This window comes from Siphateles boraxobius, unplaced genomic scaffold (genome assembly GCF_051911475.1).
Source record: "Siphateles boraxobius isolate OS27281-9 unplaced genomic scaffold, OSU_SipBor_1 12, whole genome shotgun sequence".
Taxonomy (NCBI): domain Eukaryota; kingdom Metazoa; phylum Chordata; class Actinopteri; order Cypriniformes; family Leuciscidae; genus Siphateles; species Siphateles boraxobius.
The window spans coordinates 33,658,062-33,671,697 of NW_027508722.1; the positions used below are offsets into that span (position 1 = coordinate 33,658,062).

The 13,636-nt window shown below is 37.6% G+C and overlaps 1 long non-coding RNA gene across 3 annotated transcripts in view; it reads left to right on the top strand.

Moving 5' to 3' along the window:
* Nucleotides 1-27: 27 nt before the first annotated feature.
* LOC143726116 (uncharacterized) overlaps nucleotides 28-13,636 on the top strand; it is a 70,001-nt gene continuing 56,392 nt past the window's right edge. For all 3 annotated transcript variants that reach the window (XR_013198385.1, XR_013198384.1, XR_013198387.1), the window contains exon 1: nucleotides 28-145. This is a non-coding gene — a long non-coding RNA (uncharacterized LOC143726116). The remainder of the gene's footprint in view (nucleotides 146-13,636) is intronic.

The window sequence follows — 13,636 nt, forward strand, 5'->3', positions numbered from 1 at the left end:
CCATTAGGCAAATTGGCATGACTTTTGACCTCTAATGTTTCTTTTTCCCTCACTCGCTTGTCCCTGGTTCTTCTATCTCAGCCACACACAAACCCTGTGCTCCCTGCTGGAGATGATCCAAAACATCTCTGAAGCACACATGAAGGTAATGGAAAGCAATGCTTTTTCTTTTTGATTTTTAGTTACTCAGAGTGTTATAATTGACAGGGAAAATCTTTTAAATACCATATTTCATTAATATTGAATTAAACTCATGGTCATTATATGTGAGAACCATTACAGTTTTTCTCAATGGCTTTGAGATATTTATCAAAGTCTTAACATTTTTTAAGCTGTAAGTGTATGGAAGTCAAATAATGACAAATGTTTTGAAACAAAAAATATGCATTGCATTAACCCTGCTTGCATTTTTATGGGCTGAAATTCAACATGGTTGTATATTTTAGCTGTGAATATTTCAATTCAAAACATTTCACACACGTTTTCATTAATAAAAATTAAATAATCCATATTCATCTTTCAGATTTCACTTCCAAAATATTCATTCTGTTTAAAAATACAACCTATAATATTTGACAGGCAATTTTCTGTCGATTTTATTTCGCTTTACAAATTTGCTTCCACAAATTCAGTGGTTCAAATTCAACAGAAAATTAAACATTTGACTTCCTGGAATGGCAGGAATTTCTGTAGATTGCAGATTGATAATCTCCATTGCTGTTAATCGGCCTCACCAGCAGGGAGTGCAAGCGGCTGTTGACGAAAAAAACTCTAGAGCAATGGATGAGAGTCATTCGTTCATAAAAACGAATTTACAGAAATGGAGCAAGCGGTAAGTACTTGTGATGATTATCAGGGCCAGTATATATATGGAATCAGTATATGGTGATAATATATATCACCGCAATATAAAGTTAAGGGGTCGCCCGCTTTTTTCTTATCAGTGCAAAAGAGATTCAAATAACACTGTCGATTTTTGTCATACAGGCAAGTGTTAAACATCATTCAAAACTGTTAAAGTCCCTGTAAAGGCAATTTAAAAAAAAAATTCTAAACACATTATAAATGTTAGAAATGTATTCCTAAAACATATTACAAAGACTGTGAACTTTGAAGAACTGAATTGTGAGTTAGACCGTTAAACAGTTTTTCACCATTGCTATTTTCCGGATTTTTTGGGCGGGTCTAAAAGAGGGCTCGATGACGCACTGGAGCCCCTGAGCTCCTGGACACCCCCCTACTTAGTGATGCACTAGAGCAACTGAGGCTGGCCGCTCCCCTAACAATATAAATAAAGCACATTCACGTCAGTTTGCCGCTCAATCGCGAGTTACTGTCAGTATTATTAGTTACTAAAGCCTACAGTTTGCTTGCTAGCTGTGCGTTAGTCACGGAAATGCGTACTACCTAGATGCGGTCACGTACAAAACAGATTGGTGTCCTTACCTTACCGTTTTACATTACCGAAAAACGATCACATCAAGAAGAAGTGGATTAATTTTGTGAAGAGCCACTTTGATGGAGAGCTGAGGAAGACCGCAAACACCCTCCTAGGTAGTGATCATTTTACACGGGATAGTTGTATAAACTTTCGTCGGAGACAACTGGGATTCACTCATAATCCGCTGTTACTGGTGAATGGGGCCGAATCGACTATCTCCCGCCTCGGCCTTCATCCTCCCGTCGCGCCAACAGCTGGTGAGCGTAAACTTCCCCTTAATTTTGACTTTACAGGGACTTTAAATGTCTACTTTTATTTGAGTAAAATCATAATAAAAAACAAAATGTTCTGCTTTTCGTTAAAATAAAGAAAATAAACATGATGTGCGTTCTGCCGTCTCTCTCAGTGTGAAGTTCATTCTGAAACGCGACTGAAAATTATCTGTAACTCAGTGAATACTTGCTACCCACATGTGAGAGTTATGTCTTTACAAAGCTTTAAGTCTCTGTTTTTAAATGATGTAATTCATATTGACAACAAATATTCTCTGTTTAAGTAATCCGTGTGAAAGCAACGAGAGGTACAGTTTCTCAAACAAGTGCTCATTATCTCTAATGTGACCACACCCACGCGCACACGAGCAATTCAGATGCAAATCGTCCACGTGAAGGAACGTGGATCTGTAAACGCCCTCATCACCTCAAAACAAAGCATGAAGAAAGAAGAGAAACGTCGTCATTTTTCTGCTTTTCTTCGAGTTTGAAAGATACTCTGAGTTTTCACTGGACTTACTTCAGAAGAAGAACATGATTTGAAGATAAGATTTTTAAGGTAAGAAATGTATTCCCATTTATAATAGTTAGCATGTTATTGGTGCATAAACTTCACATTGTACTAGTTGAACTGGTGCCAAACTAAAATGTATGAAAACATGTTGAAATATGAACTATAGATAGGCAGGCAACCTTTCAATGCTAAATTTACATACTTGTGTGACACTAAGATGTTTTTATGTTTGATAAAAAAAACAGCATGATATACAAGTAGGCTAGTATGAGTGTTTACTCTAATATGGTGAGTATTATAATGTTTAGACCAGTGTTTACTGTTAAATACTTTGTTTGTGGATATCTGTTCAAACGTAGATATGTATAATGTGGTAAAAATAATGTTTCATAATTTGGAGCGGCTCGATCGCTTCAGTAAATGTTTTCTGCACGCGCTGTGAGTTTGAGTCACTCGCGCTGTGTTTGAAAAGCAAATCGCGCCAAACAATAGGCTTCATGTTACTCCAATCTCATTTCATATTGCATAGCGAATGGAAACATTCGAAGTTACATATGATAATCCATATAATTTATGTTAGTATAGTGTACTGAAGTGTTACTTTTTTAACAAATTATAAGCCGTCTGTTATAGGATATATTTATTATTATTTTATGCAGCACTACAAGTATATGCCTACAAGGTACAACAAACCTTGTGTTAATTATATATATATATTTTGTTGTAAATTTTAAATCGATATTTCAACCAGAAAAATCTAAAATGTATTCCCAAAATCATGCAGCCCTATTATTTCTCTTGCTATCAGCATGTTCACAGTTGTTTTGTTTTTGTTTGTTTTTTTTATACAGGGACCAGATGCCACTCATGAGTCCTGCTGACTTTAACATTCACATGAGTCTCTGTACATGAACATGGTAAAATGAAAAATCAAACACCTTGGATATTACAGGTATGTACTATGTTTTAATGGCACAAAGGTGTGTGACTGTTCAAGTCTCTGTCTTTAGATCAGTGTGTTCAATAATGTGCTTTTTGTTCTTTGTTGTGTATCTTTGGATTATGTTGTGTTGTTAATAAATCTAGACAATCAAAAAGCCATTCTTTTTTAAATCTCTCCTTATTCTTTTTGCAAGGTTCCTCATAATGATAGGGCCTGATAGCACCTGATAGGGCCATTATGGGAGGGTCTTTGTCTTTCTCAGGTGTGAAACACATCAATATTCATGAAGATTCACGCCTCCTCGTGAACTTTCTTACACAAACATGTCTTACAAATTTTAAATCAATATATTGTGAAATGTTGAATTTTCTGTCGAATTTGAACCACTGAATTTGTGGAAGCGAATTTGTAAAGCGAAATAAAATGGACCGAAAATTGCCAGTCGAATATTATAGGTTGTATTTTTAAACAGAATGAATATTTTGGAAGTGAAATCTGAAAGCTGAAATGGATTATTGAATTTTTATTAATGAAAACGTGTTTTTTTTTTTTAATTGAAATATTCACAGCTGAAATATACAACCATGTTGAATTTCAGCCCATAAAAATACAAGCAGGGTTAATGTAATGCATATTTTTTCAAATTTATGTTTCAAAAACCTTTGGCATTATTTTACTTCCATACTGTAAGTGCAACTTCCACAACTGTTTGTCTATCAACTATCACACGTCTGCAAAATGTAGTTACTCACCCAAAACATTTAAAGTCCCCCTGTGGTGAAAATAAAGTTTTTAATGTTTATGTGTCCATCTGGTGTTTTAATATGCTTTAAGACAAACCATATGCAAATTCATGAGTCAGCACCATTGCTGAGTATTTTCTCCTTAAAACTGCAGTTTGAAATTGCTGGTGTTTCTGACGTCACAAACTACCTTGTAACCAATAAGGTCTACTTGCGGGGCGGGCTTTAGCATAGCATTAACTGCGAAGCAGGGGGTCTCAAGAGAAGCCATGTCATCTGTATATTTTTTCTATTGATATGAAAATTTTTGTACATTTAGGAATATAGCTGGTGAATTATGTATATCATGTATATTACGATGTTATGATGAGCTTTATGCCTTTCTTTACTGACATTCTAAGTTGTTCAAAGTGTTTCTAAGGATTCTGAGTTTTAGAAGGCACGTGACATAGAGGAGCATGGTTTGTGTAACATTAGCAACACATTATTAGCTTTTTTGATAAAGTAGTCAATCAAAAGGCTAATCGTGTTTATTACTGTTACGTGTCCGACTTTGTCCGAAAATACTGGTAATATATGGTAACTGCATGGGTTAAGGCGTATGTTCATGGTTAGTACCTAGTTATAACCCAGTTATTGTAATTTCTATAATAAGTACATAGTATGTACATGCAGAAAAGGACTGTAAAATAAAGTGCTACTCAAAACACTTTTGCTGTTATTGAGATGGATATGGGTAAAGTTAGGGACAGATTTGGTGGAATGGTTATTATTAAGGGTGGTTTAAGGGGTAAAGGAAGGGTCAAAAGTGTAATTATAAGTGAATATAAAAGACTCTGACATCAAAGTCAGTTGTATAATGGAAAGCTGTACCGTGTTCTCCGGATTATTTATATTTTTTACTTTTTTTTTTCAGCAAAACAAATAGAGGAGTATAGAATAGAAAAGGTAAGAGCTATTAATTGGTCAGGTGCTGATGAAAAAGATGTCTTTAGACATTTGAAAATGGCTAAAGACTCAGCTGTTCGAATTGAGATGGGTATTCCACCAGCTGGGAACAGTCCAGGAAAAGGTCTGCGAATGATTTCGTGCCTCTTTGGGATGATGGCACCACAAGGCATCGTTCACTTACAGAACGTAAGTGTCTGGAGGGTGCATAAGTCTGAACTAGCGAGTTTAGGTATGGGGTGCAGAGCCAGTGGTTGTCTTGTAGGCAAACATCAGTGCCTTGAATTTGATCTCAATTGGCAGCCAGTGCAAACTGATGAAGAGAGGAGGGACGTGGGCTTTCTCCAGCTCGTTGAAGACCACCCTCGCTGCTGCATTCTGGATCAGTTGCAAGGCTTGATAGTACATGCCGTAAGGCCCGCTGACAGAGCCTTACAATAGTCCAGTCTGGAGAAAACAAGAGCTTGGACAAGGAGTTGTGTGGCCTGCTCTGATAGGAAGGGTCTGATCTTAAAAGTTGATAATACATTGGTTTCGAATGTACAGTTTGGTATGTTAGTCTCATGTTGCTTTAGATAGTTTGCAAGGTGGCTAGAATATGTATTTTCCTCACAGGTGTCACTGAACTCACAAATTGAACAGCTGAATACAAAAAAAAAACCTTTTTTGGGAGTGAAATTTTGCCAGATGAGTCTTTAACGCACCTTTAGTTTTGAAAGTACACACACAATGTATGTTAAAGGAGTGGATTGTTCTGGTCACTAGTCAGTGTTTCAGTTGGTAGTGCTTTGAAATAATTGACTTGCAATTGTCTGAAAACACAGCAGATGACAGAGCATCACCTTGGCCACACCCTGATGGAGAAAGGAAAGAACAATTGATCACAAAAAATAAAATGAAGCTTATTATATAATTTAACGTAACTATTTAAGTTAGGACTATTTACTTATTTGTGATGAAACAGGAGTTGCAACCAATTGTGCTTCATATTGGAATGCATTTATAATTCAAAAATACTTAGGCTATACAATGCAAAGTGTTAAAAAAAACTCTTATCAGAATCAGAAAGAGCTTTATTGCCAAGTGTGCTTGCACACACAAGGAATTTGTTTTGGTGCTGAGGCTTCCAGTGGACTATACAAATACGACAAGAAACATGAAACATAATACTACAAATTATAAGAATAAAAATATAAATATATGAGAATAAAAAGTATCACAGTTAGGTTTAGTCAGAATAGACATTTCCAGATTTACAGATTATGAACATATTTACAGTGTTTTGAATATTATAATAAATAAATCTAAGTATAAGTATCACCTGAGTTGTAGGATATTGCACTTAAAGGCATATGCCTTGGGAGGTGTGTTAACTGTTCAGAAGGGAAATGGCCTGTGGGAAGAAACTGTTCCTGTGCCGAGATGTTCTTGTGGCCAGTGATCTAAGTCTCCGTCTTGACGGTAACCGTTCAAACAGGTGGTGTCTAAGGTGAGTGGAGTCTGTGATGATTTAACCTGCTCTCTTCCTCAATCTGGAAGAGTACAGGTCCTGGAGGGATGGCAGGGGGGCATCAATGATCCTCTCCGCAGTCCGGACTGTCCGTTGTAGTCTCCTGATGTCTGATTTGGTAGCTGAACCAAACCAGACAGTGATGGATGTGCATAAGACAGACTCAATGACGGCTGAGTAGAACTGAATCAGCAGCTCCTGTGGCAAGTTGAACTTCCTCAGCTGGCGAAGGAAGTACAGTCTCTGCTGGGCTTTTTTTACAATGGAGTCAATGTGATTGTCCCACTTCAGATCCTGAGAGATGGTAGTGCCCAGGAACCTGAATGACTCTAATGCTTCCACAGTGCTGTTCATGATGGTGAGTCGGGGGAGTGCTGGGCTGTTCCTCCTAAAGTCCACGATCATCTCCACTGTTTTGAGCGTGTTCAGCTCAAGGTTGTTGTAACTGCACCAGACAGCCAGCTGTTCAACCTCCAGTCTGTAAGCAGACTCGTCACCGTTCCGGATGAGACCGATGACAGTGGTGTCGTCTGCAAATTTCAGGAGCTTGACAGAGGGGTCTTTAGAAGTGCAGTCATTAGTGTACAGGGAGAAGAGCAGTGGGGAGAGAACGCACCCTTGAGGGGCGCCAGTGCTGGTGGTGAGAGTCCTGGATGTGTGTTTCCCCAGTCTCACTCGCTGCTGCCGGTCCGTCAGGAAGCTGGAGATCCACTGACAGATCGAGGATGGTATGGAGAGCTGGGTCAGTTTGGCTTTGAGAAGATCAGGCATGATGGTATTGAAGGCTGAACTGAACTCCACAAAGAGGATTCTTGCATAAGTCCCAGGTCTGTCGAAATGTTGCAGGATATAATGCAGTCCCATTTTGACTGCATCATCCACAGACCTGTTTGCTCTGTAAGCAAACTGAAAGGGATCCAGCAGGGGTCCAGTGATGTCCTTCAGGTGGGCCAACACCAGTCTTTCAAACAACTTCATGACCACAGACGTGAGAGCGACAGGTCTGTAGTCATTAAGTCCAGTGATTTGGGGTTTTTTGGGGACCGGAATGATAGTGGAGCGTTTGAAGCAGCAGGGAACTTCACACTGCTCCAATGATCTATTGAAGATCTGTGTGAAGACCGGGGCCAGTTGGTCAGAACAGGCTTTTAAACAAGCAGATGAGATGCCGCCTGGGCCTGAGGCTTTCCTAGTCTTCTGTTTTTTGAAGACTCGGCTCACGTCCTCCACACAGACCTTAAGCTCAGGTTGGATGGCAGGAGGTGCAGGAGGTGATGGTGAATGTGTGAAGTGCAGGTTAGAGCCGGTGTGTGGTGTGAATGAGGGCTTTTCAAACCTGCAATAAAATGAATTTAAATCGTCAGCCAGGTGTTGATTGTCCACAGATCAGGGGGATGGGGACTTGTAGTTGGTAATGTTCCTCAGGCCATTCCAGAGTGATAATGGGTCGTTGGATGAAAACTGTTTTTTCAGTTTTCAGAGTAGCTTCTTTTAGCAACTCTGATCTCCTTTGTCAGTCTGTTTCTGGCCTGGATATACAAGATTTTATCCCCACTTCTGTAAGCATCCTCTTTGGCATGACGAAGGTGTTTGAGTTTCCCAGTAAACCATGGTTTATCATTAGTGAATGATAAGAATGTCCTGGTAGGAATGCATTTATCCTCACAGAAACTTATATATGATGTTACAGTATCTGTGAGCTCATCCAGATCGGTGGTAGCAGCTTCAAAAACAGTCCAATCAGTGCAATCAAAGCAGGCCTGTAGATCCTGCTCTGCTTCATTGGTCCATCTTTTAACAGTCCTTAACACAGGTTTAGCTGATTTCAGTTTCTGCCTGTAGGTCGGAATAAGATGAACCAAACAGTGATCAGAGAGCCCTCAAGCTGCTTGTGAAACGGAGTGATACGCATTCCTTATTGTAGTGTAACAGTGGTCCAGTATACCACTGTCTCTGGTGGGACATGTAACGTGCTGTCTGTATTTTGGTAGTTCACGGGAAAGATTTGCTTTGTTAAAATCCCCAATAAATATTAGAAGAGAGTCCGGGTGCCTTTGTTCCGTTTCAGATATTTGTTCAGCCAGCTGTTGTAGCGCAGCGCTCACGCACGCGTCTGGAGGGATGTAAACATTCACGAGAATGAAAGAGGAAAACTCCCGTGGCGAGTAGAAAGGTTTGGAATTAATGAAATGGGTCTCTAAGTTAGGAGAGCATATCTTGTTCAGTGTTGTTATATCTGAACACCAATTTTCGTGAATGTAGAAACACAATCCACCACCTCTCGTTTTCCCCGTTAGCTCCGCGATGCGATCCGCTCGGAACAGCTGGAAGCCCGGCAGATGTATTGCGTTGTCCGGTATGGCTTCACTCAGCCAGGTTTCAGTGAAGCAAAGAGCAGCAGAGTTAGAAAAATCCTTGTTAATCCTTGTGAGGAGAAGTAGTTCGTCCATTTTGTTAGGAAGGGATCGGAGGTTCGCAAGATGAATGCTGGGGAGTGCAGTGCGCAGGCCGCGCTCGCGGAGTTTAACCAGCGCGCCGGCACGCTTCCCGCGTTTGCGTCTGACCGCGTGTTTGAACAACAACGCTGCACCTCCGACGAGAATGTCCAGCAAAACGTCTGAATAATCAAAAACTGTATAGTTTTCTGGTATGTGTTTCCTAATGTCCAGTAGTTCGTCTTTGGTGAAACTGATAGGAAAATAATGACTAAACCCAGGACAAACGAACAAAAACAACACAATAGCTGGAGAGCTCCACACCGAGGCAGCCATCTGCGGCGCCATCTTGGTTTTATTCAAGATGATGTGACCACTAACATAAATCATTTGGCAGTGCACGAGTTTGAGTACACAAAATAATAGTATCAGCGGATTCACCTAGGAAGCTTATTGAGACACCCATTGATAACAGCCTTGTAAAATGTTGTCCTCCTTAAGAGTTTAGAACAATGTTAGAAGATGAGCACCATTTAAAATCTTAGCTGGTAACGTTAGATATTCAGGTTTCTGAACTTCACGGGACAATTGCAAAAGTGTTCACAAGCTAAACCCCATTCATCACGCTCAAGTTACCCTAAAATAACGTATTAATGTGTTTAACTTGACATACACTTAACTTTCCCTCGGACATAATGTTAACTTATAAAACATTTCTGAATACCAATCACTAATAATACAAATACATCTTGGGACGTAACAACACAAAAATGAGTTTGGTTCCTGAATTCTCAGTATTAATAAATTCCTGTTTCCTTTCCCTCCTTGTGCTTCATACCACCACACAACCGTAACAGTATCCTTCCACAAAATCAAATGCGGCATAATCCAGCTCCTTTCATTCTTAATAAATGTAGCGATGCACTTACATATATTTATTATTTATTACCAAAAAATAAGACAGGTTAAATTCAAGATTTAAAAAATAAACGTTTTATATATTAAAGTGTTGTAAGATCCATCCCCTCACATAATACAAAAACGTAACCTCGAAAATTAGATAAATGTAGTTTTGATACTATATCAAATGTTTATTAAATGTATATTAATATTAATTTTAACAACACAAACAGCAAATATGTTCAGTTCTATGCATTCAATTATTGTATAGCATAGCTGGCCTTAATACTTTGTCTTTTAGAAAATATTTGCTAGATTTGTGTTTATTAGTTCAGTCAACATTAGCCATCCTAAATGTTGACTAAAATATCCCTACATTTAATTTTTTTCAAATATATTTTTGTGGACTTAATATAATGTCTTAACTAATCCCAAGCATGAATATTAGTTCAACTTAAATATTTTTGCTCTTCCAACATTTTATTAATTGGTGTTTTTACAGTGTAACATTAACTAAAAATGAACAATGGTTTTACAGCATAGGAATATAGGCTAATGTTAATTTCTGCATATACATTTTTTCAAACTTTTAATGAGTAAATGGAAATGTGTGTATTTAAATATAGCATAAGCATTGTTGTAGCAAAGGTAGTAATAAAAGTTGTAGCAAAGGTAGTAAAAAAAATTTCCCTAAGCAATATCAGTGGAAATGTTAAAAGATTTTTTAAGCCTTTATATGTAAATTTTGTAGTCATGAATTGATGTTCAAAAATAAAAATAGACTGAAAAATTAAAGGAATAAAAAGTTGTGACAACCTGCCCCATTTTGCTTTACGCGCCTATAAACAATGCTTCATATGATATTTAATGGTGATGCTGCTCTCAAGTGGTGGTGACTGACTATTGCAGCTCTCACATTCACAGCATTGTGGAGGTGACTTTAGGTTTAGAATGAATATATTGCCGACATAAATGATGAGAATGAGATTCTGCTGAATGGAGCTAAACTGCATAAATTCTTAGTCTAACAATAGTTGCTGCTCACAACAATAATTTATATTGACTGTAATTCATTTTTTTTTTTTTTTTTTTTTTTTTTTTTTTTTTTATTTAACAATCAGGCATACATACAAACAAACCAACATAGTGCAGTAGTGAGCAATCTTGTAAATCCATACTTCCAGCAGTGACAAGAGTGATTTAAGTGTGTATGTGTGCGGGTGTGAGTGTGGTTATGTGTATGTGTGTGTATGCGTAAACAAAGTAACCGTTTATTATGTATTACCATTGTTATTACCATCACCATCCCACTTCCCACTACCACCATATTGCCAATATTGTGTTGGTAGATTTTTTACTTCCATCCTTCCTCCTATGTAATAATTGCCATTGTCAATCCTGCATAAAATACGACATAATAAGATAATATAATATAAGATAATATAATATAACCTTCCCCCTCATCTCATCAGTCCATATCTTTTCCTATTTTTTTTTTTTAATTTTTAATTTTTTTTTTTTTGTGTTATGTGTGTTATGTGCAATGTCTAAGGTGCATTAAAATAGGGAGTACAGTGCGAGAGTGTCTCAAATTGGGACAGAGATGCTGTCCCGTTGAAACCACTTCTCGCCTGTCTAGCCTGCCTTGGTGTTTGTGAGGTTTTTCCATATATCCTTAATCCTTCTTTTTTTTTTTTTTTTTTTTTTTTTTTTTTTTTTTATTCTATGTTGTGGTGCATTAAAAACCCATGAAGAGATAAGGGGGAAGTTATTGCACTAGTGATGACAATGATATCTAATTCTAAAACAGCATTGACAATGGCAATATTGATGATGATAATAATAATAATAATATTAATAATAATAATAAATGACAATGATGATGGCAGTGGTGATCATAACGGTAAGAGCAAAAGACAGCAACAACAGTAGTTACAACAATGAAAAAAAAAAAAAAAAAAAAAGTGAAATTAGTAATCATAACAGTAACAGTAAAGATAGCAATAACAATGATGACAGAAACAAGTTTAAACAACTAATATGAATATTCGTGGGTTGAGTAAGAAGGTGAGAGAAGTCAGAGTTGAAAACAGAGAAAGGATTCATAGCTGTAAGAGGTCAGAAAGTGTTGGACGGCAGGGATCAGTTTCAGATGTGTTATTATGAAGGGGAGATGCGAGTTCCATTGCCATGAAGTCTGTTATAAGATTTTTCCAGATGTTAATGTGTAATTTATTTCTGGTTTTCCAGTTCATGAGGATAGTTTTCTTGGCGATGGCTAGAGCTGTGAGGAGTATTTTAGAGTTTATGGTTTTATCAGTTATTATTGTGAGGTCCCCCAGCAAGCAAAGGGAAGGCGACATTGGGATGTGGCAGCCAACTATAGTTGATAGTGCCTGTGTGACCTCTTCCCAAAAGTGTTTGATTGGAGTGCAGTGCCAGGTTGCATGAATGTATGTATCTGTAGAATTTTGATTGCAATGTGTGCAAATTTCTGATGTGAATCCCATTTTAGCTAATCTATTGCCCGTGTAATGCGTTCTGTGAAGTATTTTGTATTGTATTAACTGAAGATTCGAATTTTTGGACATGTGATAGATGTTTTTACAGATTTGGGTCCAGAAGTTGGCATCAGGGGCTATTGATAGATCGTTTTCCCATTTTATTGTTGGTAAGTATATGGTCTGAAGTTGATTTGAGATCATTTTGTATATTTTAGAGAGAAGTTTCTTTGGAGAGGAAATGTTGACCAAGTCTGATATTGCCGGTGGAAGTTCTAAATTTGTGTCTCTGATGTTTATTTTTGTCAGAACAGAAGATTTGAGTTGTAGGTATTTTAAAAATTCGTTGTTCCCGATGCCATACTCCTGGGCCAGTTCCGGAAATGGTCTAAATGTGTTAGATTTGAAAATATGCTTAATGTGGGTGATACCCTTTTCCGCCCATGTGTGAAAGTTCAATGTTTTTTTATTGCTTATAAAGTCACGGTTGTTCCACAGTGGGGTGAGGTTAGATGGAGCTAATGTAGAATTAGTGATTTGGTGAAATTTCCACCAGGCTGTCAGAGTGGTGGCTATAGTTACTGCCTTAAAACATGTGTGTTGTTTAATTGATTTGGTGAGGAATGGTATGTCAGCTATATTTAATTCTTTGCATAATGATTGTTCTATATCTAGCCATACAATATCAGATTGGGTGGGGCGAATCCATTTGTATATGTATTGCAGTTGGTTAGCCATTGAGTAATATTGGAAATTTGGTGCTTCTAGTCCTCCTTGAACCTTACTTTTTTGAAGTGTAGTGAGTTTTATCCTTGGCGTTTTATTTTTCCAGTAGAAGCGAGTTATAATGGAGACTAGTGATTTAAACCAGGTGAGTGTGGGGTGGGTTGGAATCATTGAGAATAGGTAATTAATTTTCGGTAAAATCGTCATTTTTATTGCTGCTATCCTGCCGATTATGGAGATTGGGAGATTGAGCCATCTGAGCAAGTCGTCTTCTATTTTTTTTAGCAATGGTGTGAAGTTGAGTGTTACCAACTCTGACAGTCTGGAGGAAATCTTAATGCCTAAGTAAGTGATGTGATCTTGACAAATAGGTATTGGTGATTGCTGGGGAGCCACATCCCATTTGGTTTTATGTAAAGGGAGGGTGGAAGATTTATTCCAGTTTATTGCATAATCGGATATTTTTGAGAAGGACTGAATTGTTTTAATTATTTCTTGAGTAGATGTTAGGGGTTCTTGTATATATAGTAGGATATCATCTGCATAGAGTGAGATTTTATGTGTTTGTTGTGGTGTTTCAATACCTTTGATTGCTGGGTTTTGACGGATAGAATATTGAATATTCATTTTTTATTACCATTTTTATTGAACCTTTAGCAGCCTAAAGGTTCAATAAAAATGGTAATAAAAAATGAATATTCAA